Source organism: Apium graveolens, unplaced genomic scaffold (genome assembly GCF_009905375.1).
Source record: "Apium graveolens cultivar Ventura unplaced genomic scaffold, ASM990537v1 ctg1349, whole genome shotgun sequence".
Taxonomy (NCBI): Eukaryota; Viridiplantae; Streptophyta; class Magnoliopsida; order Apiales; family Apiaceae; genus Apium; species Apium graveolens.
The window spans coordinates 11,531-34,575 of record NW_027417205.1 but is presented as its reverse complement, the minus strand read 5'-3'; the positions used below and the strand labels follow the sequence as shown (position 1 = coordinate 34,575).

The following is a 23,045-nucleotide window of genomic DNA, read 5'->3' as shown; positions in this document are numbered from 1 at the left end:
AGCTGTCATTGAAAATGTTCTTACTCAGAGACATATAACTATGAATCCTGATGGAAGAAAAACTTGTTATGTTTCACTGGAAGACATGATGACAGAAATAGCTCAAATCAGAAATCTAAGAGCTACTATCTATCAATTATCTGACAAAATAGAGTATGAGAAGAATTTGAAGATCAAGTTAGAAGATATTTTGTTGAAAAAAGTTGATGACAGAGTTAAAGCTTTTGTTCAGAGATATTGCAGAATTTATCAAGAAATATGAAGATCAAAGTCTGAAACAAAGTAAGTTTTACACTACTTATTTTGTCTATCTGGTTTTTGGCACTAGACAATTCTATTAGAATTCATGCTTATTCTGCAAAGCATTAATTGAGGGAGATTGTTGAGAATTGGCTAAGTCAAAGATCAGGATATGTCTAACAATTAGGATATGATCAACTGTTGTGATATGATTATCCGTTGAAAGCTTCGATATCATTCATTGACGATCGTTAGTCATCCATTAATATATATAAATGAATATCCGTTGAAGCTAAAGCATTTATCCGTTGATCAAGCTATCCGTTGAGAATGACTTGGATGATAAGTCATGACTGCGAGATAAATCAGAAGGTGCTGATTTATAGGATCATAGTTGATTAAGATATGTAAAGTATTAGAATTATATTGTAACATATCTCGTAATTGATAGAGGACTAATTTGTAGCAGTGTAGTATATAAACACAGAATAGGTTATCACAATATGTGGTAAGCAGAACTCGAGTATTTGTATAACCTAGAAGCTCTTAAGAATATTGTTCTTGAGAGTTGTGTAACAGTTTATTAAAGATCAATATAAACTGTTATTGATTCATTTATTCCTACTTTACTTTCATAATACATCAATTTTTTAAGTAATTGTATCCAACCCCCCTTAAATAATTACTTTACTGGGAAACAGTAATTATTTTCAACTGTGTGGAATGCCTCACAGATTTTGCTTGAGTAGCAGTTGAACCAAATACGTGTGCAATCTTTTCATCAATTTGTTTCTTTTATTCTTTCAACTTGAGCTCAGCTACGGTAAGATTTATGAGATCAATATTGTCCAAGACTGGTGGCTTTGAGATAGTAATAGCTGGAACTATTACTTTACTCACTTGAATATGCACATCCTTCTCCCCCTTTTTGTTAGCATCAAGTAGAGCAGGATTTGAAGTTTGAGCAGCCACCAACTGTTGAAGGAGTTGAGTTTGTTTTTCTTGACCTTCCAGTATCTTAACCACAGAGTTTTTAACTTTAGATACTCTGTCAATAGGGGCCTCAACCTTTCTTTCCAAATCACTATCTTTTCTCAACTTGAGCTGTACTTCCCTCATTGTTGCTTCTGGAAGTTTTTTTTCAATCTTCTCATACAGACTTTTCTTCACTCCCTCAAATGAGTTCTACATATCATCCACGTCTTGATTTTGTTTAAGAGTTTGAATTTTGTGCAGTTGTAGTGACTCAAGATGGGCTTCAAGTAGAGCTTTGGTGCTGGCATTTGTAGTAGCTTGAATGGCTAACTGAGTTTGGTTTAATTTGAATATAGATGAATTGAAGTGATGATAGCTACATTCCTTACTGAGCATCCAATATGGAGTTTGTGTAGAAGAACTAGGGCCTTCATATCCTCCTAAGTTCCTTCCAGCTTCATCACCATAACTTTCATCATCACTGTCACCATCATCATACTCAAAACTGTCACCAGATGTAGAAGGTAGAGAGGATAAAACATAGTTGGCCCTTTGCATTGATGTTGTTGTATGTACTTGATTAAGTGCCCTCTCAGCCTCCTCATTTCTCTGAGAAGTCAATTGTTGATAGGCTGTAATAGAGTAAGTAAATGTCTCAGCATCCAAAGAGATAAAATCTATAACAGCTTGATATTCTTGCTGATATACTCTCTCTTTTTCTAGTATCACTGACATTCATCACTGACATTCATTGACTCACTTACAATGGTTGCCACCCTTATATCACCAGTACCTGCGTTTCTCTCATTATCTCTATGTTCTTGCATTAAGGGCTCCCCTTGGCTCACCACCCTCACACCCTTACCTTCACCATCTAAGGTGGGACTCCTCTCACTCTCTTTTGTCATGCTGGAAGAAATAGCATATTTTCACACTTTTCCTCTCCTTTTTCCTGGGAGCAACCCAACTCTCACTCAATTCACTCCCTTCCCTCAAGCCTAAGAGTGATTAGACAATTACTAAATCATCTGCACTTCTAACAGATTTTGAGATGTCAAGTTGTGCAGTGACATTCAATGGATGTGAAATATCTGTTGAAAGTATAGTTGGAATTATCAATAGATGACTGTTGTGAAGAATATTCGTTGAAAGACAATAACTTACCAATGGATGATGGATATCCGTTGAGAAAGAAGAAATGTGAGGAATAGAAGTTGAAACTATTGTTGAGTCTATGGATATTGATTTTAGATTTTTATACACAGACTCTTCAACAGTTTGAGAAAGAATTGGCAAGTGATCCAATAAATCATCAATTAGATAATGATCACTTACATGAGTAGTTGGCTCCTCCATGAATTTGAGAGATGGAGAATCAAGAATTGATGTGTTTATCATATCAACATTCATAGAATCTTTTGGAGAATTATATGTGTGGTGTTTTGATTATGAGAGAATTTGGCTGTGACTCCACATTTATTGGAGCCACATCAAGCTGAATTTGAGAAGGTGCGGTAACTAAGGAGTAGTGGGAGACCTGACTTTCCTTTCCCTAATTTATAACTCGAAAGTCAAGGGTATTTAAATAACTTTAAAATCGGATAAAAATGCATCATGTTCAGAGCTATGGAAGGTCACAGACCTACAAGATTTGCAAGGATTCACTAAGCCAGAAATGGAAAGCTTTAAAGATAACTTAAAGTAGGGTTTAGTACATCTTATTACATGTTGTGTAAACCTGTGTTTACTAATCTATAAAGTAAACACTGGTCCTTAATTTTAAAGTGGAACAAATAAATCTAGATTTTCTTGTACTCTCTGAAGATAGAAACTGAGTCCTTTACTTACAAAGAACCCATAATTTGTAGCAAGACACAACTTGATTTTAATACAAAATTAAGTGAGTTTTGAAATATTGTGTTTGATGTTTTATTTATGCTAACATAATATAACTGCATTTCTTATCTGCTTTGTTTACACATCCATAAAAGTTTGAAAAGGATAAAATATCCAAAACACATTCACCCACCCCTCCCCCTCTGTGTTGTATTCAATATCTAACAAGTGGTATCATAGCAAAATCTGAAAGTAAACAGATCAAGATCTTGGAAGAATGAATACACAGAAGTTAAGCAATATGAAGATACCATCCTTTGACAGAGCCAACTATACATTCTGGAAAAAGAAGATGATGTTATTCATAAAGATGGCCAACCCATTATATGTTTCGATTCTCAAGAATGTCCCTTTCTGGAAAGAGTTGAAGAATCTACAGATGGAGACATGGTCATCCCAGCTCAATATGCTCCTAAGGACACCTCAAAATACACTGAAACCGAAAAGAGAAAGTCTCTCTAGATAGTGGCTTGCAACTAATTTAGATAGAGTCACTTGACAATGTGATGTACAACACCATTATCAATTATGACACGACCAAACAGATCTGGGAGAAAATAGAGATTATGTGTGAGGGAACGGAGGAAGTTAGGTTAAATCAAAGAAGGATACTGGTATCTCCGTATGAGGATACTAGTGAAAGAGATGTGTCCTAAGTCCAATCATGTATGATGATTTAGGAATAACTTTTATGTAATCTGTTTTGATTTCATTGATATTAATAAAAGACTTGTTTTGGTTTTATTACGGGCTTTATCTATTTAAGTGTTTAAATAAGATATACCATAGTTTAGAGTAAAGCTTTTTATGGATTATGATGAGATCATAATAATGAGACCTAAAAGATGATAACTCTAAACTTAAATATTTCCTGGTCGTAGGATTATTAACTGGTAATTAGTAATCCGCAAAGATCGGTACATACTATGCTTGCTTCATTATGAAGGATATCTGTTCTCATAGATATTTGTGTGGTGACACTATAGCTAGTATGTAGGTGCTTATTATAGAATAAGTTCACTGAACATGACTCACACAGCTGAACAACTGATGGAGTTCACTCACGTGTCAGCAGTTGTTCACATAGTGATAGTTGTACAAGTATCCTTAGACTTGAGGTCATCATAGTCATCTTGTGTACACTAAACTATGCTTTGGTTTAGTTCTTAGTCTCCAGGGATAATTATAAGGGCTCTACTGGGTATAGGAATTTGCACACGAAGATAGTGTATGATCAATAAAGGATCTACCCCTTCCAGTGAAGGAAGAGAATGTTCAATGCTGATCCACTTATGCTAGTTCAGGAATCTCTGGCCAGAGTGAATGAAATTAGAAAGGAGTTTCTAATTTACATTAATTAGAACTAAGCATAGTGAATGGGAAAGCAGATGATTAAATAAGATAGGCTTGACACAAGTTCCATGCCTTTTATTTAATCGTGACATTGCAGGATAGAAGAAATTGATTGTACGGTAACTACTCACTGAATAGGTTCTTTGTATTCTAAGCAGTGAATTCGTATTATCCGGATATTCGCGATATGCTGAGAAGTATCCCTCACGATGTAGAATAAATATGATTAATTTATTAATTAATTATATTTAATAAATTAGAGAATTTATATAAATAATGATAAAATAGTTTTATTATTATTTATCTACTACCGGCTTAATATTGAACCTACAGGGTCACACCATAAAAGAGAATGATTTAATGGTGGAGGAATTAATTAATAATGGTTGGTAATTATTTATTTGTGAAATAAATAATTAATTAGCAGATTTAATAATTGATTAAATGAGATTTAATTAATTCTTAATATTATTAATTAAGAATTTAATTTTGGAAATTAAATCAAGTGAGAGAATTATTTTTCTAAAGTGTTTAGAAAATGGATTAATGATTAAAAGGTGTTTTAATTATTAGTTAATTAGTTAATAAGAATAATCAATTAAAGGGTTAATAATAATAATATTTTATGGAAAATTTTCAACTGAAAATTTTGCCTATAAATATACTATTATAAACCCTATTTGCCTCAACCCAAATAATTAACCCTAATTCTAAAGTAGAACAAGTGGGAGACAACTAATTCTCTCAACCTCTTCCTCCTCCATCACATTGTACTCTTGGTGGATATCGGTGGAGTGCTTCACACTTGAGGAGCAGCTACTAGGGATCTCCGTTCATCGTTCTTGGATCGCTATTAAAGACCTCCATCTTTCCATTAACGTAAAGCTTCTTAAGGTAAACATACTGAACTACGAATTAAATATTATTTTTCGCATGAATCTTGTGGAGGGTTTCGGGTTTTTTTTAAGATTTAAATTTACGTTTTCGTTGCGTTTATGTGCTAAAAACCCTTCAAAGGCATCAGAGCTACTTGCGAAAAGTTTTTAATTCGTTTTTGTGTTTAATTGTTTTCGATATATGAGCATGTACGTGATTCTCCATGATTTGATGTTGATATAATATGCTTATATATGTATGGTTTTGAATATATGATATTCATGTGAGTTGTATAATCATAAGATGATTATGTAATCTGTATATATACTGATATATACATGATTTATGCTTGTTCTAATTATGAGAATCATATTAGATACGGATTCTGAATTGGCTGCTGCAGATTTGCTGAAATATGGGTCTGGTGTCCGATTTACGCAAACGAATACCCTATTCCATAGGTAAACGAGCGTCTGAACAAAACTGATAGCAAAAGCTATCAACGACTCGTCTGTAAGGCGTTTGACGTCGTTTACTTCCTGTAAATAGTGATTCTTGTTTTTCTGATTTGATTCTGATTTTTCTGATTTTTGTCATATTTTTTTTTATGATTAGATCATGGATAATATGATATGTTAATATCAGATTATGTGTTTTAACATGCTTTTATGTGTTGTATGAGCATGGTGGATGGTTATGGCCTTTCGATTTTAGTGTAATGGTTTTGGTTTTGGTTTTAAATACGACTTGCATGTCGTCAATCTTTGTAATCATAAATCTCGAATGTAACTCGAGTTATTCTTGTAAGTTCATTAGATTAGTTTTACTTTCAATCTATGTAATGTAATTGAAGACTCAAGAAGGCTATCCAATGGAGGTGATACAAAGAAGAAGACGAGGCATACAAGAAGTCTAAACAAAGAAGAAGACTTATGTAATAACTAGTTGTATTTATTTCCATAACCATATTAGATTGACCTTGATCTTTATCATGAGCTTGATAAAGATCACATAGGATGGGGCCATAACCAAACACATTTACTTTATTGCACTTTACATTTACTTGTTTATTTAATTTTATATATGAGATATATGCATATGTTTACCATGCGATGATAGATTTAGGTGAACTTAAATCAATATAAGGCGTGCTCTAGAAAATCTAGAATAGGAATCGTTTCTTGCCTTAACAATAATATTATGAATACAATCATGAGATTCTTGTGTTTATGAAACACGTAATTAAATATGAATTTTCAATATTGAGAGAAATGATGATTCTGTCAAAAGCAGATTTCTATCTGTAAGAAAGGGGTATTAAGTGACGCCTCTTGACAATGCTCCCCCTGATCTGGGAATCATCTGATTATCGATTATTGATTTGAAATATTTAATTTAAAAGGAAGAATCTCTTTATAATATGATTATGATTGTAACATAATATATTCCCTCGAAAATTAAAGAATATCAAGTAGTAATTGGCCAATGACACAACGGGCTTGTGTCGGTCATAGCCTTCCAACATGGTAGAAAGTGGTTCTTATTTTTAAATCATTGTCGTTTCGTGCTACAGCCGAGGGCTTTGATTTCGAAATAAGAAATACTTTTCTATTACATAGAGATGTGTACATTGAATTAGAATCTAAAGGTCGTTACGTGCTACAGTCGTGGGCCGTTGGAGACTGATTCAATTATACAAAATGTTGGGTTAGACTTGACTTAGAATATTGAGTTTGTCATGCTACAGCTGTGACTCAATTATTCAAGAAGCTAAAGTTTTATTAGGGAATAACATAAGATGTAATTGACAAGAGTTGTCTGCCTATTGAACATCACATGACGTTTCGTGCTACAGCGAGGTTGTGTGATGGAATGTAGGATCCCTATTCCCACTAGCATTATGAATGCTTAATTTTCACTTAGGGGTTGTATAAATTAGATAAACTAGTGGGAGCCACTTATGAATAAAGACCTGATTCATATAGTGTCTTAAAATGAAATTGAATATTTGCTAAGTGTTGTTATGTGTTCATCATTTACAGATTTACTATATTCGTTATGTCTTCTGCATTATCACTCCGGAGTATACTAGATGCTCACAAGTTGACTGGTCCTAATTTTGCTTACTGGCTTCGAAACTTGAGAATTGTTCTCAGGGTTGAGAAGCTAGAATATGTGCTTGACTCACCTAAGCCTACTGAACCTGCTAGCGATGCACATAATGATGAACATGTTGTGTATCGTAAGTGGATAGATGATGCAAATGTTGCTCAATGCAACATGCTAGCTTCCATGAACATTGAGCTACAGAAGCAACATGAGCATATGGATGCTCACACTATCCTTATGCATCTACAAGAGTTGTATGATGTGGCAGGGAGACCAGCTCGATATGAGATATCGAAGGAACTGTTCGGTTGTAGGATGTCTGAGGGATCATCTGTGAATGACCATGTACTTAAGATGATCAATTTGATTGAACGTCTTGGACAACTTGGTTTTGCCATGGATGGGGAGCTGAGCCAAGACTTGGTCTTGCAATCACTTCTGAGTTCGTTCTCGCAGTTTGTTGTGAACTTTCACATGAATAAGCGGGATGTCAGCTTGCCTGAACTCCACAACATGTTGAAGACTGCGGAATCGAATTTTCCCCCCTAAGAAGAGTTCTGTTCTTCTAATTGGTGAAGGTTCCAATCCTAAGAAAAGGAAGAAGAACCCTTCCAAGAAGAAGAAAGTAGGTGAGAAAAAGCCGATTCCACCAAAAGCTGAAGACCCCAAGAGCAAAGTTGTTTGCTTTCACTGTAATAAGGTGGAGCACTGGAAGAGGAACTGCAAGGTTTACCTTGCAGAATTGAAGAAGAAGAAGGGTAGTGAGACTACCGCTTCTGATTCAGGTATGTTCATGATCGAAGTTAATATGTCACTAAGTCAAATTTCTACTTGGGTATTAGATACTGCCTGTGGTTCTCATATTTGCAATTCGTTGCAGGGACTAAGGAGAAGTAGGACTCTTGAAAAAGAGGAGGTGATTCTACAAATGGGAAATGGAGCAAAAGTTGATGCTGAAGCTGTAGGATCATTTCATTTACATATGCCTACGGGCAAGACTATTGTTCTAAATAATTGTTATTTTGTTCCCTCGATTGTGAGGAATATTATTTCTATTCCATGTTAGACTTGGCTGGATTTTCGTTTGTTATTCAGAATAATAAATGTTCAATTCTTAGAGATAACGTTCTTTATGGAAGTGGTATTTTAAACAATGGTCTGTATGTATGTGACGTAGAGCATAATTTACTACAAATTGAACATACTAATAAAAGAAAAAGGGATGATGAAAATCTCACTTTCTTGTGGCACTACGGACTTGGTCATATTAGTGAAAATAGACTGCGGACATTGCATAAGGAAGGGTTACTTGACCCCTTTGATTTTGAATCATATCCTACATGCGAGTCTTGTCTATTGGGTAAAATGACCAAATCTCCATTTAGTGGACATGGAGAGAGGGCTGCAGATTTGCTAGGATTGGTACACACAGATGTATGTGGACCAATGTCTACGCAAGCCATGGGTGGATTTTCATATTTCATTGCTTTCATAGATGATCGATCTAGATTCAGATATGTGTATTTGATGAAACACAAGTCTGAAGCCTTTGAAAAGTTCAAAGAATATAAGTATGAAGTGGAGAAACAAACCAAGTATAGTATTATAACTCTTCGATCAGATCGAGGTGGTGAATACTTGAATGGAGAGTTTCTAGCTTATCTTAAAGAAAATGGTATAGTCTTCTAGTGGACTCCTCCATATACTCCACAATTGAATGGGGTATCTGAAAGGAGAAATCGAACTTTGTTAGACATGGTTCGGTCCATGATGAGCTATGCGAATCTTCCAGTATTCCTGTGGGGTTATGCATTGGAAACCTCAGCATATTTACTGAATAAGGTGCCTTCCAAATCTGTTCCTCAAACTCCATATGAGATATGGAAAGAAAGGAAACTGAGTCTTAAACACGTTAAGATTTGGGGATGTCCAACTTATGTCAAGAAAGTTGACCCAGATAAGCTGGAATCTCGATCTGTAAAATGTAATTTTGTGGGATATCCTAAAGACACTTTAGGGTATTACTTTTACACCGATCATCGGGTGTTTGTCTCCAGACATGCTACCTTCTAGGAAAAGCAGTTTATCCTTGAAGGAAACAGTGGGAGCAAAATTGAACTTGATGAAGTTCAAGAAGCACAAACTACAACGGATCAAGTAGAAATACATGTTCAGACTGAACAACCTTCTGTGGAACAGCCCATTCGTAGGTCAGGGAGAGTGTCTCACCAACCTGAGAGGTATTATGGCCTTGTCATTGAGAATGACAATGAGTTTTCAATCATTGATGATGACGACCCTGTGACCTATAATGAGGCTAGGAGTAGTGTTGACTCAGAGAAATGGCATAGTGCCATGAAATCCGAAATGGAATCTATGTATACCAACCAAGTATGGACTCTAGTTGAGGCGCCTGAAGGTGTTAAGCCTATTGGGTGCAAGTGGGTATATAAAAGAAAGATTGGAGCAGATGGGCAGGTGGAGACCTATAAGGCCAGGCTCGTGGTAAAAGGATTCAGACAAAGGCAAGGGATTGACTTTGATGAAACTTTTTTGCCTGTAGCCCTGTTAAAATTAATTCGGATTTTGCTTGCGATTGTTGCTTACTACGACTATGAGATCTGGCAAATGGACGTGAAAATGGCCTTCCTCAATGGGAAACTTCAAGAGGAAGTGTATATGACACAGCCAGTGGGTTTTCTTTCCAAGGGAAATGAACACCTAGTGTGTAAGCTGTTGTGAACCATATATGGTTTAAAGCAAACTTCTCGTAGATGGAACATCCGTTTTGATGAGACAATCAAAGAGTTTGGTTTTATCAAAAACATAGATGAACCATGTGTCTACAACAGGGTTAGTGGGAGCCCGGTAACATTTCTTGTATTTAATTGAAAGAGGAGACGTCAAGAGAGTTGACACACATAACAACGTAGCAGACCCACTCACAAAGCCACTTTCTCAAAGTCACTTTGATCGTCATAAAGACAAGATGGGTATTAGATACCAGAGTAATTGGCTTTAGTACAAGTGGGAGATTGAAAGAGATGTGTCCTAAGTCCAATCATGTATGATGATTTAGGAATAACTTTTATGTAATCTGTTTTGATTTCATTGATATTAATAAAAGATTTGTTTTGGTTTTATTGCGGGCTTTATCTATTTAAGTGTTTAAATAAGATATACCATAGTTTAGAGTAAAGCTTTTTATGGATTATGATGAGATCATAATAATGAGACCTAAAAGACGATAACTCTAAACTTAAATATTTCCTGGTCGTAGGATTACTAACTGGTAATTAGTAATCCGCAAAGATCGGTACATACTATGCTTGCTTCATTATGAAGGATGTCTGTTCTCATAGACATTTGTGTGGTGACACTATAGCTAGTATGTAGATGCTTATTATAGAATAAGTTCACTGAACATGACTCACACAGCTGAACAACTGATGGAGTTCACTCACGTGTCAGCAGTTGTTCACATAATGATAGTTGTACAAGTATCCTTAGACTTGTGGTCATCATAGTCACCTTGTGTACACTGAACTATGCTTTGGTTTAGTTCTTAGTCTCCAGGGACAATTATAAGGGCTCTGCTGGGTATAGGAATTTGTACACGAAGATAGTGTATGATCAATAAAGGATCTACCCCTTCCAGTGAAGGAAGAGAATGTTCAATGTCGATCCACTTATGCTAGTTCAGGAATCTCTGGCCAGAGTGAATGAAATTAGAAAGGAGTTTTTAATTTACATTAAATAGAACTAAGCATAGTGAATGGGAAAGCAAATGATTAAATAAGATAGGCTTGACACAAGTTCCATGCCTTGTACTTAATCGTGACATTGCAGGGTAGAAGGAATTGATTGTACGGTAATTACTCACTGAATAGGTTCTTGGTATTCTAAGCAGTGAATTCGTATTATCCGGATAGTCGCGATATGCTGAGAAGTATCCCTCACGATGTAGAATAAATATGATTAATTTATTAATTAATCATATTTAATGAATTAGAGAATTTATATAAATAATGATAAAATAGTTTTATTATTATTTATTTCTACTACCGGCTTAATATTGAACCTACAGGGTCACACCATAAAAGAGAATGATTTAATGGTGGAGGAATTAATTAATAACGGCTGGTAATTATTTATTTGTGAAATAAATAATTAATTAGCAGATTTAATAATTGATTAAATGAGATTTAATTAATTCTTAATATTATTAATTAAGAATTTAATTTTGGAAATTAAATCAAGTGAGAGAATTATTTTTCTAAAGTGTTTAGAAAAGGGATTAATGATTAAAAGGTATTTCAATTATTAGTTAATTGGTTAATAAGAATAATCAATTAAAGGGTTAATAATAATAATATTTTATGGAAAATTTTCAGCTGAAAAATTTGCCTATAAATATACTATTATAAACCCTATTTGCCTCAACCCAAATAATTAACCCTAATTCTAAAGTAGAACAAGAGGGAGGCAACTAATTCTCTCAACCTCTTCCTCCTCCATCACATTGTACTCTTGGTGGATACCGGTGGAGTGCTTCACACTTGAGGAGCAGCTGCTAGGGATCTCCGTTCATCGTTCTTGAATCGCTATTAAAGACCTACATCTTTCTATTAACGTAAAGCTTCTTAAGGTAAACATACTGAACTACGAATTAAATATTATTTTTCGCATGGATCTTGCGGAGGGTTTCGGTTTTTTTTAAGATTTAAATTTATATTTTTGTTGCGTTTATGTGCTAAAAACCCTTCAACTAGTATCTCAGTGTGAGGGTTTTATGGCTAAACCAAAGGAGAGTATAACTGATGTGTTTGAAAGATTCAATAAGCTGATAAATGACTTGCAACTTTATGATAATATTATGAAGCTGAGGAGGTTAACTTGAAATTTTTGCTCACCCTTTCTGACCATCTTGAACAGAAAATCTCAGCTATAAGAGAAGGAAGAGACTTGAGTAGAATGACATTGGAGGTCTTGTATGGTATATTAAAAACCTATGAACTGAAAATGATACAAAGAAAATCCTTAAGAGCTCGTCAAAGGCACATTGTTGATAGATCAAGTGCACTAGTTGTTAATTATAGTAATTCATCTGATGATGAACAAGAAATCCAGACTCCAACTACCTCAAGTGTTGAGCAAAAGAACAAGGAGTCACACAACCAAGTTATTATGGAACTTGAAGAAAATGAGTTCTATACCTTGGATGAACAGGATGAGTTGGATCAATCCATGGTTACTTAGCAAGGAAGTTCTCTAATATTAGAGTGAAAAAGCCATAGTCCTTCAAGAACAAAGGACAAACATTCAACAAGGACAACAACTGGAAAGGAAAAGCTCAGTACAAATCTGGTGGTAAAAGTGGCTACAAAACTGGATCTGTTGACAGATCGAAAATAAGGTGCTTCAATTGTGATGCATTGGGCCACTTTGCCACAGAATGTAGAAATCCAAAGAAAGTGAAAAAGGATAAAGCCTATCTTGAGTTGGAGGCAAAGTATGAATCTCTCTTGAAGAAGCAACAAGGTAAAGCTTACATTACAGAAGGAAAGAGTTGGGATGATTCTGATAATGATGAAGATGAGGAGTTTGGAAATTATGCACTCATGACCTTGGAGCAAGGAGAGTCATCCTCATCAAAAACAGAGGTACCAACTCTTACTACTATTGGTTTAAATACAAGTCAATATAAAGAGACTGTTGAAAAGATAAGCACAGAGATGTTCCACATCCATACTAGCATGGTGGCAGCTACTGAGGAGGTTAGTAGACTGTCAAAAGCCATTGAGAAGCTTGAGATTGAGAAGCAAGATTTGGAACTACAACTTTTTGAGCTTGAAACTGTCAAGCAGGAAAATGAATATTTGATAAAAAGCTGAAGTGTGCTAGTGAAATAGAAGCTGTATTGAGGGAAAAGATAGAAAATAATGAAGTAAAGTTGAAGTCCTTCAGAAATGCTTCTCAGTTAGTTGGTCAGTACCATGAGAAGAAAAAGTCATGTGCTAATATAGCCATTGGCCTTGAATATAATGCCTTAAATAGAAACAAGAAAAATGAAGGTGACAAGGGCAAATCAACTGTAAATGAAGATGTCCCAGCTATGCTGAGAAAGGTTAATCCACCTTTATTCAAGGCATGTGAAGTCAATTTCAGTGAAGATGAGTTGGTCATCAATCAAGAACTTGGAGATGAAGATAAAGAAATGAAAAATGAAGAAACCACTCCTGCTACAGAAAGAAAGAAGAAGCCCAAGGTTAACCAAGCCCCTAAGACACCTGTCAAGGAAATCAAGACTGAGAATACAGGAAGGAAGAAAAAGAACCGGAATGGCAAGGCAGGAGTAAACAAAAGCAACAACTTTGCATTTGTTGCAGATGCCCCCAGAAAGCAATGTCAGAAATGTGGCTCAACAAATCATCTAACTCACCTTTTTAAAAAGGATGTTAGCAAGCCAAAAGTGGGAGCCTGCAAATATAATGAAGCAAATGTAGAAGACCTTTACTCCTTTTCTGACAAATTTGATTGCATACCTTGCAACATGAAAGTGATGAAAAGTTGTCATAAATTGAGAGTAGATTTGAAATATGTTAATTTTGAATCTACAGTCAAAAAAGGAAAATGCAAAATAATCAGTTCACATTGTTCCTTATGAGTCAACTCATTCTAATTCTGTAAATTCTGTTAGCAAGAAGAAAGTACCCAATACTGCTTGGGTAGCTAAACACACTTAACCCTCATTATGTGCATGACAAAGAAAAAAGTCATATGGATCATAGACAGTGGATGCTCAAGATATATGACAGGTGATAAGGCCCTGCTATCACAATTTGAGGAGATGGTTGGCCCATTAGTGACTTTTGGAGACAACAGCAAATGATTCACAATGGGATATGGCAATTTAGTTTCTGGAAATAGTGTCATTGAAGATGTAGCACTAGTGGCTGGTTTAGAAGTGAATCTCCTGAGTGTCAGTCAATTCACAGATAGAGGATTCAATATTTCATTTGATAAAGGAGATTGTTCAATAATTAGCAAAAAGACTGGTGAAATTGCTTTGAAAGGAGCAAGAAAAGGAAGCTTGCTTGTTACAGATTTAAACTCAGCAAATGAGGACGGAATATGCTACTTCTACACTAAGGCATCTGTTGAGCAAAGCAAGCTATGGCACAAAAATCTCTCCCACGTGAATTACAAGGCAATCAATACCCTGGTTAAAAAGGAGTTAATGAGAGACATGCCAAATCTGGAGTTTGCTCAAAATGAAGTTTATAAGGCTTGTCAAAAAGGAAAAATGAAGAAGTCAAGTCACAAGAGTAAAATTGTAAATTCCATAAGTGCATATTTGCAACTTATCCACATGGACTTATTTGGACCAGTTAATGTCTTATCAATTTCAGGGAAAAAATATACACTTGTGATGGTGAATGACTACTCAAGGTACACATGGGTAAAATTTCTGCATTCTAAGGATGAAACTCACAGATCATAATTGAACACATCAAGAAGATTGAGAAGCAAGCTGAAGATCAGAATTGTGTGAAGAGATTGAGGAATGACAATGGCACAGAATTCAGAAATGCAACTTTAACTGAATTCTGCAAAGACAAGGGCATTGTTTAAGAATTCTCAGCTTCTAGAACACCTCAGAGAAAAGGGGTAGTTGAGAGAAAGAATAGAACACTAGTAGAGGCTGCTAGAACAATGTTGCAAGATGCCAAATTGCCAACAAGTTTTTGGGAAGAAGTTGTCAACACTGAATGCTATACTCAAAACATATATCTCATTAACAAGAATCTTGGAAAATCACCCTACTCAATCCTATCGAAAAGGAAGCCTATTGTGAGGCATCTTCATGTGTTTGGAAGCAAGTGTTATGTTCTAAAATACAACTCTGAATATTTGGGAAAATTTGACTCTAAGGTTTTTGAAGCAATTTTTATGGGATATTCATTGGAGAGAACTGCCTACAAAGTCTATGTGCTTGAACAAAAGAAAATTATGGAAATCACAGATGTGACTTTTGATGATGACAAGTACCCAGGCTTGGAATGCTTTGATGAAAACGAAGTCGAGGCCCTTAAATTTGAAAATCTTAACATTGATAGTGATTCTAAAGATGAAGCATAAATCAACACAAGCAACAGAATGGATGAAGAGTCTACTGAATAAGTGAATCATGAGAATGAAAGCTCATCTCAAACACCTGAATTTGAGAGTACAAACTCAGGGGGAGAAAGAGGAGAAAGTTCTGCAAGTCATGCCAATGGTGAAGAAGATGCAGAAAATTCAAGTCAACAAACTCACACTAGAAAATGGGATAGGAGTCATACAAGAGAAGAAATTATTGGTGATCCAAATGCTGGAGTGAGGACTAGAAGTGCAACTGCTAATGAGTGTCTATATACATGCTTTTTTTCACAAATTAAGCCTAAAAAACTGAGGAAGTTCTACTTGATCCTGACTGGATATCTGCTATACAAGAGAAGATAAATCAGTTTGAAAAAAATAAAGTTTGAAAGTTAGTTCCGCACCAAAGAACAGAAGTGTAATTGGAAGAAGTGGGTGTTCAGGAACAAAATGGATGAAAATGGGATTGTAATAAGAAAAAAAAAAAGCAAGGTTGGTTGCAAAAGGATACTCACAGGAAGAAGGAATTGACTATGATGAAACTTTTGCTCTAGTTGCAAGACTTAAAACAATAAGGATCTTTCGTGTATTTGCTGCACACTCAAACCTTAAGGTGTATCAAATAGATGTAGAGAGTGCATTCCTAAATGGTGAGTTAGAAGAAGTTTATGTGCAACAGCCACCTGGCTTTGAAGATCCTGAATTTCCAGATTTTGTCTACCAACTTCTCAAGGCTGTCTATGGACTAAAGCAAGCACCTAAAGCATGGTATGACACGCTGTCAAATTTTTTGCTTAAATATGGATTCACTAGAGGAAAAATTGACAAGACTCTCTTCTACAAGCAGCATGGTGGTGATATGATCCTAGTTCAGATCTATGTGGATGATATCATTTTTGGTTCTACTAATGAAAAGTTATGTCAAAGATTCTCAAAACTCGTGCAGAGTGAATATGAAATGAGTATGATGGGAGAGTTAAGTTACTTTCTTGGACTTTAAGTCAGTCAAAGAAGTGATGGAATCTTCATCAACCAAACCAAGTATATTAAAGATTTATTGAAGAAGTTTAGTATGGTTGATTGTTCACCTGCATCAACACCTATGTCTACAGCTACAAATTTGGATGAGGATAATAAAGGAAAAAGTGTAGACATTTCAGGTTATAGAGGAATGATTGGATCTTTGCTGTATTTTACTGTTAGTAGACCAGATATTATATTTTGCAACATGTCTGCGTGCAAGATTTCAAGCTAGTCCAAAAGAATTAGAGTTGATGGTTGTGAAGAGAATTTTCAGACACTTAAAAGAGACTCCAAACTTGGGATTATGGTATCCTAAGGGAATAAGATTTGAAGCTGTTGGATACACAGATGCAGATTTTGCTGGATGCAGGATTGACAGAAAGAGCACTAGTGAAAGCTGTCAATTTATTGGACAAAGACTTGTATCCTGGTATAGCAAGAAATAACAATGTGTGTCAACTTCCACAGCTGAGGCTGAATACATAGCTGCTGGAAGTTACTGTGCTCAAGTGCTTTGGATTAAAAATCAGCTAATGGACTATGGTCTAGTGTTATAAAAAAATCCAATTATGTGTGACAATACTAGTGCTATATCTATTGTGGCTAATCCATTTAATCATTCTAGAACAAAGCACATTGATGTAAGGTACCATTTCATTAGAGAACATGTTGCAAATGGTATCATTGAGCTCATTTTTGTTCCAACAGAAAAACAATTAGCTGATTTTTTACTAAACCTTTGGATACAACTACTTTTACTAGACTTGTAGATGAAATTGGAATGCTAAATTCTTCATCCTAAAGGCAAGAACTCAGCTAATATTTTGCAGCAGATTGATTTCTAATAAATCAAAATTAATTTTATTCAATTGGAAATTAACTAGAATATAAGTTATAAATATTTCAGAAATCTCTGTATATTTATTATTCAAAATTTAAAATTTTAGCTTGGAATTTTTCGATTATGAGAAAACTGTCTAAATGTTAATTTACATTTTCAATATGTGAAATTACCATAAGAAAGAATCAAATAGAACAGAAATATATAGAGAACTGAGTTCTCGATAAGTCTAACTGACTTCTCGACAAGTCATTTTGAGACTTCTCGAGTGAGTTCTCGATAAGTCATTTTTCTGACTTCTCGAAGGACTTCTCGACAAGCATTATTATGACTTCTCGATAAGTCATTATAGAGATCTCGATAAGTGATAATTCACAAAGTTTTCTACAAGTATAAATTTTAGACTTATCAATAATTTAGAACTGGGATAATTTAATTTAACAAATTATTTTGGTAAATACTTTTGATAAAATCATTCTAATTTTATTTTGATTTATTCAAATAAAAATTGAAAAAATTCAGTCCATTCAGGATAAACTGGGAATTTATTTGACATCTCGATAAGTCATTTTCTAGTTCTCGATAAGAATCGGGAAAGTGACATATTGATATGTATCTATTCTCTCAATATGACTTCTCAACAATCAAATTCCAAACGTTTATTTTGAGTTCTCGATAAATCATTTACCTTCTACTATAAATACCCAGACATCTCGACATACACCTCTTTACGCCTTTGAGATCTCTAAGTGACCTAATTTCTCCAAATCCAAACCGTGTTCTCTCATTTCAAACTCTTTCTCTCTAATTTTTCTTACCCACACAAATTCAAACACTTCACATGGCATCAAACAAAGTTACACATTTTATCCCAAAGGAGAACACCAACTATCTTGCATTCACAGATGCAAACCAAACTCCTAATAGCTTCAAGAGCTTTGTGAAGTTCCTTTATGAGACATACTTTGCAGGTGCTCTAACTGCAAATCCAGTACTGTACTCAGATGTTCGTAGTGATTTCTGGAACACAGATGTGGTAAGGACAGTGGTACATGAGAACCAAGCTGATTAACTGCTCCATTTAAGGCCAACAGGTGGAGTTTTTTGAAAATGATGTCAATATGGCCTTGGGCATCCCTACTGACAACCTTATGGAGGTCCCAACTCAAGTGGAGCTAGCTGAGTTCATGGACTTCATCAATTATAGTGAGAAAATCAACTTGGCTAGCTTGAACAAGAAGCATTTGAGGAGAGAATGGTCCTTTCTATTTGACTCCATTGTAAGGGCCTTCTCCTGCAGGAAGACGGGTTATGACAACATTTCAAGTGTTGTTTAGAAGCTGGTGTTCTCCATGGATCACAACAGACACCTCAATGTAGGACATTTGATAATAAAGGAGCTCAGCACCAGGCTCACAATGCCTTTGACATCAAGAGGTAAGGAAATCTTTCTTCCTAGATTTATAATATCTGCTTTAAATCATAAAGTACATAACATTCATTTTCTTAATGATAGATAGAACTAAAATAGGCAACTGTAAACAAGTCTCCAAAGTTCTATTTGGCTCACTTATTACAAAGAACAAGGTACCTGTAAGTCGTAGAATCACTCCATTTATGTTAGAGAGATTCATGACTTACCCTTACCCTATGCCTGACATGAGGTCTATAGTATCAATTAGTACAGTCACTATGCCATAGATGGCTTTTAGCAACACCGAAACTGTGTTGCTATCGACCCCTAAAAATGTTGTCATGGGCAAAAAGAGGTCTATTGTAACACTTTTTCGGTGTTGGGTCTAAGGCCGTCACTATAGGTATCTAACCTTACATCAGTGTCAATCTATGGTAACACAGCAAAATATGTTGCTATAGATATCAATTGTTGCTATAGATATCAATTGCAACAGGATTTTTAGAGTATAGCAACATAGATTTGGTGTTGCAATAAGTATACTAACTGACAAAAAAAGCCCCACATGTGGGCCCTACATCAGTAGTTTTTAAAATATTCATATTTAATAGTTTTTTATTTTTTTCTTTAAATTTTCACAAATATAACATTAATTAGACAAATATTTAGAGCCAAAATATAAAACTCAATTTAAATTAATTAACATAAAACTCATGAATTATTAAAAAGAGTTAAACCAAATTCTATAAAAATTACATTCTATTGTCATTAAGACTAATAAGTTCTATTAAAGTACATGTTCCGATAAATAAATTATCGGCCAACTTATCGGCCTCTGGATTAAGAACCAACCTCCAGGTTCATCTGCGCAGTTACTAGAGCCTGTTGAAGAACTCCAATTGCAACACTAATCTGACCATTAGCCCTTAAACTTTATGCACGGTACACATCAGTTCTCAATTCATGCATGACTTTGAAAAATGAAACAAATTCCTGCCAACCCAGAAAGATGACGAAGAGAAGATTTTAGCAGATAAAAAAGTTGATCTTGACATTTATGTCGAACAAAACAAACAGTTGAATAGTGTACGTGTGTACCTGGTGCTCTTTCACAATTGACATGAATGTTTCACACGTACTGAGAGAAAAATAAGGATATATAAATATTATATATTTGTAAATCAACACAGATAACTATCATAGTATCATAAGGTTGATTGATGTGAAACACTGTTCAGGTGAAATATAAACAAGATGTTCGAAAAAACAATATCTTCTTATCTAGGAGTGTCCTATGCAAATTCTAATATTTGAAGTAAATTTAACAGAAGGAAAATTTTCATGGTAACTTGGCTATATTTCATCAGTAATGAGATAGTTATAGAGCCTTAAAAAGTTGGGTCAACAAACTTGCCATTGTAGAGTTCTCACTCATACGAGCTTCAACAGGTCCAGGTCCATTTTAGATCATACAATATCTATAACATCTACATTATAGAGTTCTTCATGGCACCTTATTATAGCCAAGAAGTATCTCAACGAACACGGAGGTGGAAACTGATGACTTTGAAACCACTATGTTAACTATATCTAGAATCCCGGCCAAAAGAGAATGAGCCTTCCAGTGTTCTTGACAAGCTTCATCACCTGCAAGATAGTACAAGTAATACGATATAATAATATCAAGAACTGAAGCACCTCAATTTGGAGGTTTAATGTGCATATTAGTTATATTCTTTAAGCACACAAATTGCACAATTAAAATGTCTCCTAAAAGTGGGAAATAGTGCTCGAATATTGCTTAAAAATTCAATCACCGTCATCCCTTTCAAACCAGGTGGACTACTTGAGCATCTGGCTGATATGTGCTTGCTAGTGGGACTAAAGTATTCCAGCTTGTAATTAAGGTCATGTAGGTGGTTGAGATGTAGAGGTAACTGAAAATAAACTCAAGTATTCTATTATATTTTACATGTGTGATGTGTCATTGAGTCGGTATATACCGTATGAATATAAGATAGGTATATTATAAAAATAAATGAGATATTAAACCATGCAGATAGACCAAATATGATACCTCAGCAGAGGATCTGCACAGCAAGAATCCAGATTCTGCATTTAAAAATGAACTTAATTAGGAAATTGTACAAAGTTGCAAAGATAAGCGTATGCATTGATGCCTTCCTGTTTACAGTGCAAGAAACAAGGTAATACAACACGCTAAATTCAGGAATACAAAAGCTGCTTGAAGTTTTTTTTTATTTTTGACAATTTAAAAATAAACTATTAAGAAAATTAAGAACTTTCTATGAATTTTTAAACACAATTGTAAGAGCTATAGGTTAACTAGATGCATCAATCACCAAAATACAGACACTCGTGTAGAATTTGTAAGGATCCTTACAAAGAAATGATTGGAAACAAACTAAATTATGGACTACATATTGTCTCAAACTAAAATATTAATACAAGCTCATATTGATTATTAACATGCAACCCAACTTATCAACAAACAAATAAGCTTCAACAGGTCCAGAATATAAGATGACAAGAAGTTTAGTTAAGTCAGTTATAAATTTAAGAACAAGAGTAACTTCAAAAAGTCACAAACCTCCCCACAAACGGTTTCAAAAAAGAGCTTGACATCTACTTGAGTAACCTTTCAAATCTCTCAACCCACCAAACAAGAAATTATATGTATTCTAAATAACCTTCGTACCTATATTTGTGCAGTAAATTGTCCTTGCGCATATATCCCTTTCGTTTCAGACTAAAAAGACATCGCAAAAGGAAATAAATAAATATAACTCTGCCTCTCAGTTACATATCTATGATTATATTTAAGAATTGAATAGTAATGAAAATTATTATGATACAGTGAACTTAGATACTAACCCTTGGCAAAAATATAGTTAACAGGTGCAATTGCAGTTTTCGAAGGCAGTGCCCTGACTAGATAAAAACCAAGCATTGTTCCTGCAAGACTTAAAGCATTTCTTGCACAATCTGCACACGCAACATAACAAACAATAAAATATGAGAATCTAATTCAACATCACAAATGCCAAAGTAATTTTTATAAGCTTACCCTCAACAGTGAACTCGACAAAATGCAAAGCGAAGAACGGAATTTGGGTCACCACAGATACGACAATCGACAACCTTGTATACAAAAAAACATTTCGGGGATTTAATTATAGAAATAATCTCAAAATCAAATGCTTTAAGTCTTGAAAATATAATCGAAAAATATTGGCTATTACTCGATCAATTGGGTATTAGTAATTACTCAATCAGTTGCGAATTCACCACTGCCATCTTGAAAATCTGTAAAAAAAGAAAAAACAACAAACTGAAGGAGAGAGAGAAAGAAATCTAGAGAGCGAGATAGATAGACAGAGGGAGAGAGATACACAATAATTACACACATATCAAGTGAGGATTATACCTTAAAATCAAAATCAAACTGAAAGTTTAAACCCTAATTGAACCCTTGAATCCCAAATTAGTGCCACTTGTCTTGAGTTAAATTCAAACTCACCTCATACCGTAATTTAGATGGAAAGACAAAGGTAGAAGACCTAAATTCTATAGAATGGCGGGTGACTGAAAAGGAAAAGCCCGCAGGTCGAGAGACTCTGTAACCTCTACTTTCATGATGTAGCTACACGCCCTTCTTCCTTTATTTCTTTGGAGTGAAAGCAGCTGGCGCGAGTAAATTTAGTTTGCTCATCTCAAAATTCTCAAAGAAAGAAGAAGATAAAAGTCGAGTGGGGTGTATTGATTCCCCTTTTTCATTTTTCGCTCTCAGTGAAATTTCATTTGCCGCGTTATATAAGACTTAACCGCCCAACCCCAAACCTAAAATTCAACCACAAGGCCTAATATATTTAATTTTACACAATTTAAATGATATTTTCAATATTATAATATATAATATTTTTTAAATTGCACACATTATATTTATTATAATTAATTTATTATGATTTATTTTTATAAATTCAAATCTATTATATACCTTGATGTTTTAATTTTAAAACTATTTTCAAAAAATTTAATCAATATTTTAAAATAATTATTGAAATTTATTTAATTAGTTTTAAACAAGTTAAAAAAATTATATTTATAAAATATTAAAAAATTATTTGTTTTGCGTACATTTAATTGCTACAAAAG

The 23,045-nt window shown here is 34.5% G+C and overlaps 1 long non-coding RNA gene across 6 annotated transcripts; it reads right to left on the bottom strand.

The window, feature by feature from the left end:
* Nucleotides 1-19,546: 19,546 nt before the first annotated feature.
* Nucleotides 19,547-22,688, bottom strand: LOC141699804 (uncharacterized). 6 transcript variants are annotated; one of them, XR_012566107.1, is made up of 9 exons: nucleotides 22,318-22,688; nucleotides 22,133-22,196; nucleotides 21,958-22,031; nucleotides 21,765-21,875; nucleotides 21,589-21,639; nucleotides 20,947-20,981; nucleotides 20,284-20,516; nucleotides 19,968-20,007; nucleotides 19,547-19,862 (listed from the first exon to the last, which is right to left on the bottom strand). It is a non-coding gene; the product is annotated as an uncharacterized LOC141699804 (long non-coding RNA). The 6 variants fall into 6 exon arrangements; XR_012566103.1 differs by having other exon boundaries at nucleotides 20,383-20,516; nucleotides 22,318-22,687; XR_012566106.1 differs by having other exon boundaries at nucleotides 20,383-20,516; nucleotides 22,159-22,196; nucleotides 22,318-22,687.
* Nucleotides 22,689-23,045: the final 357 nt, after the last annotated feature.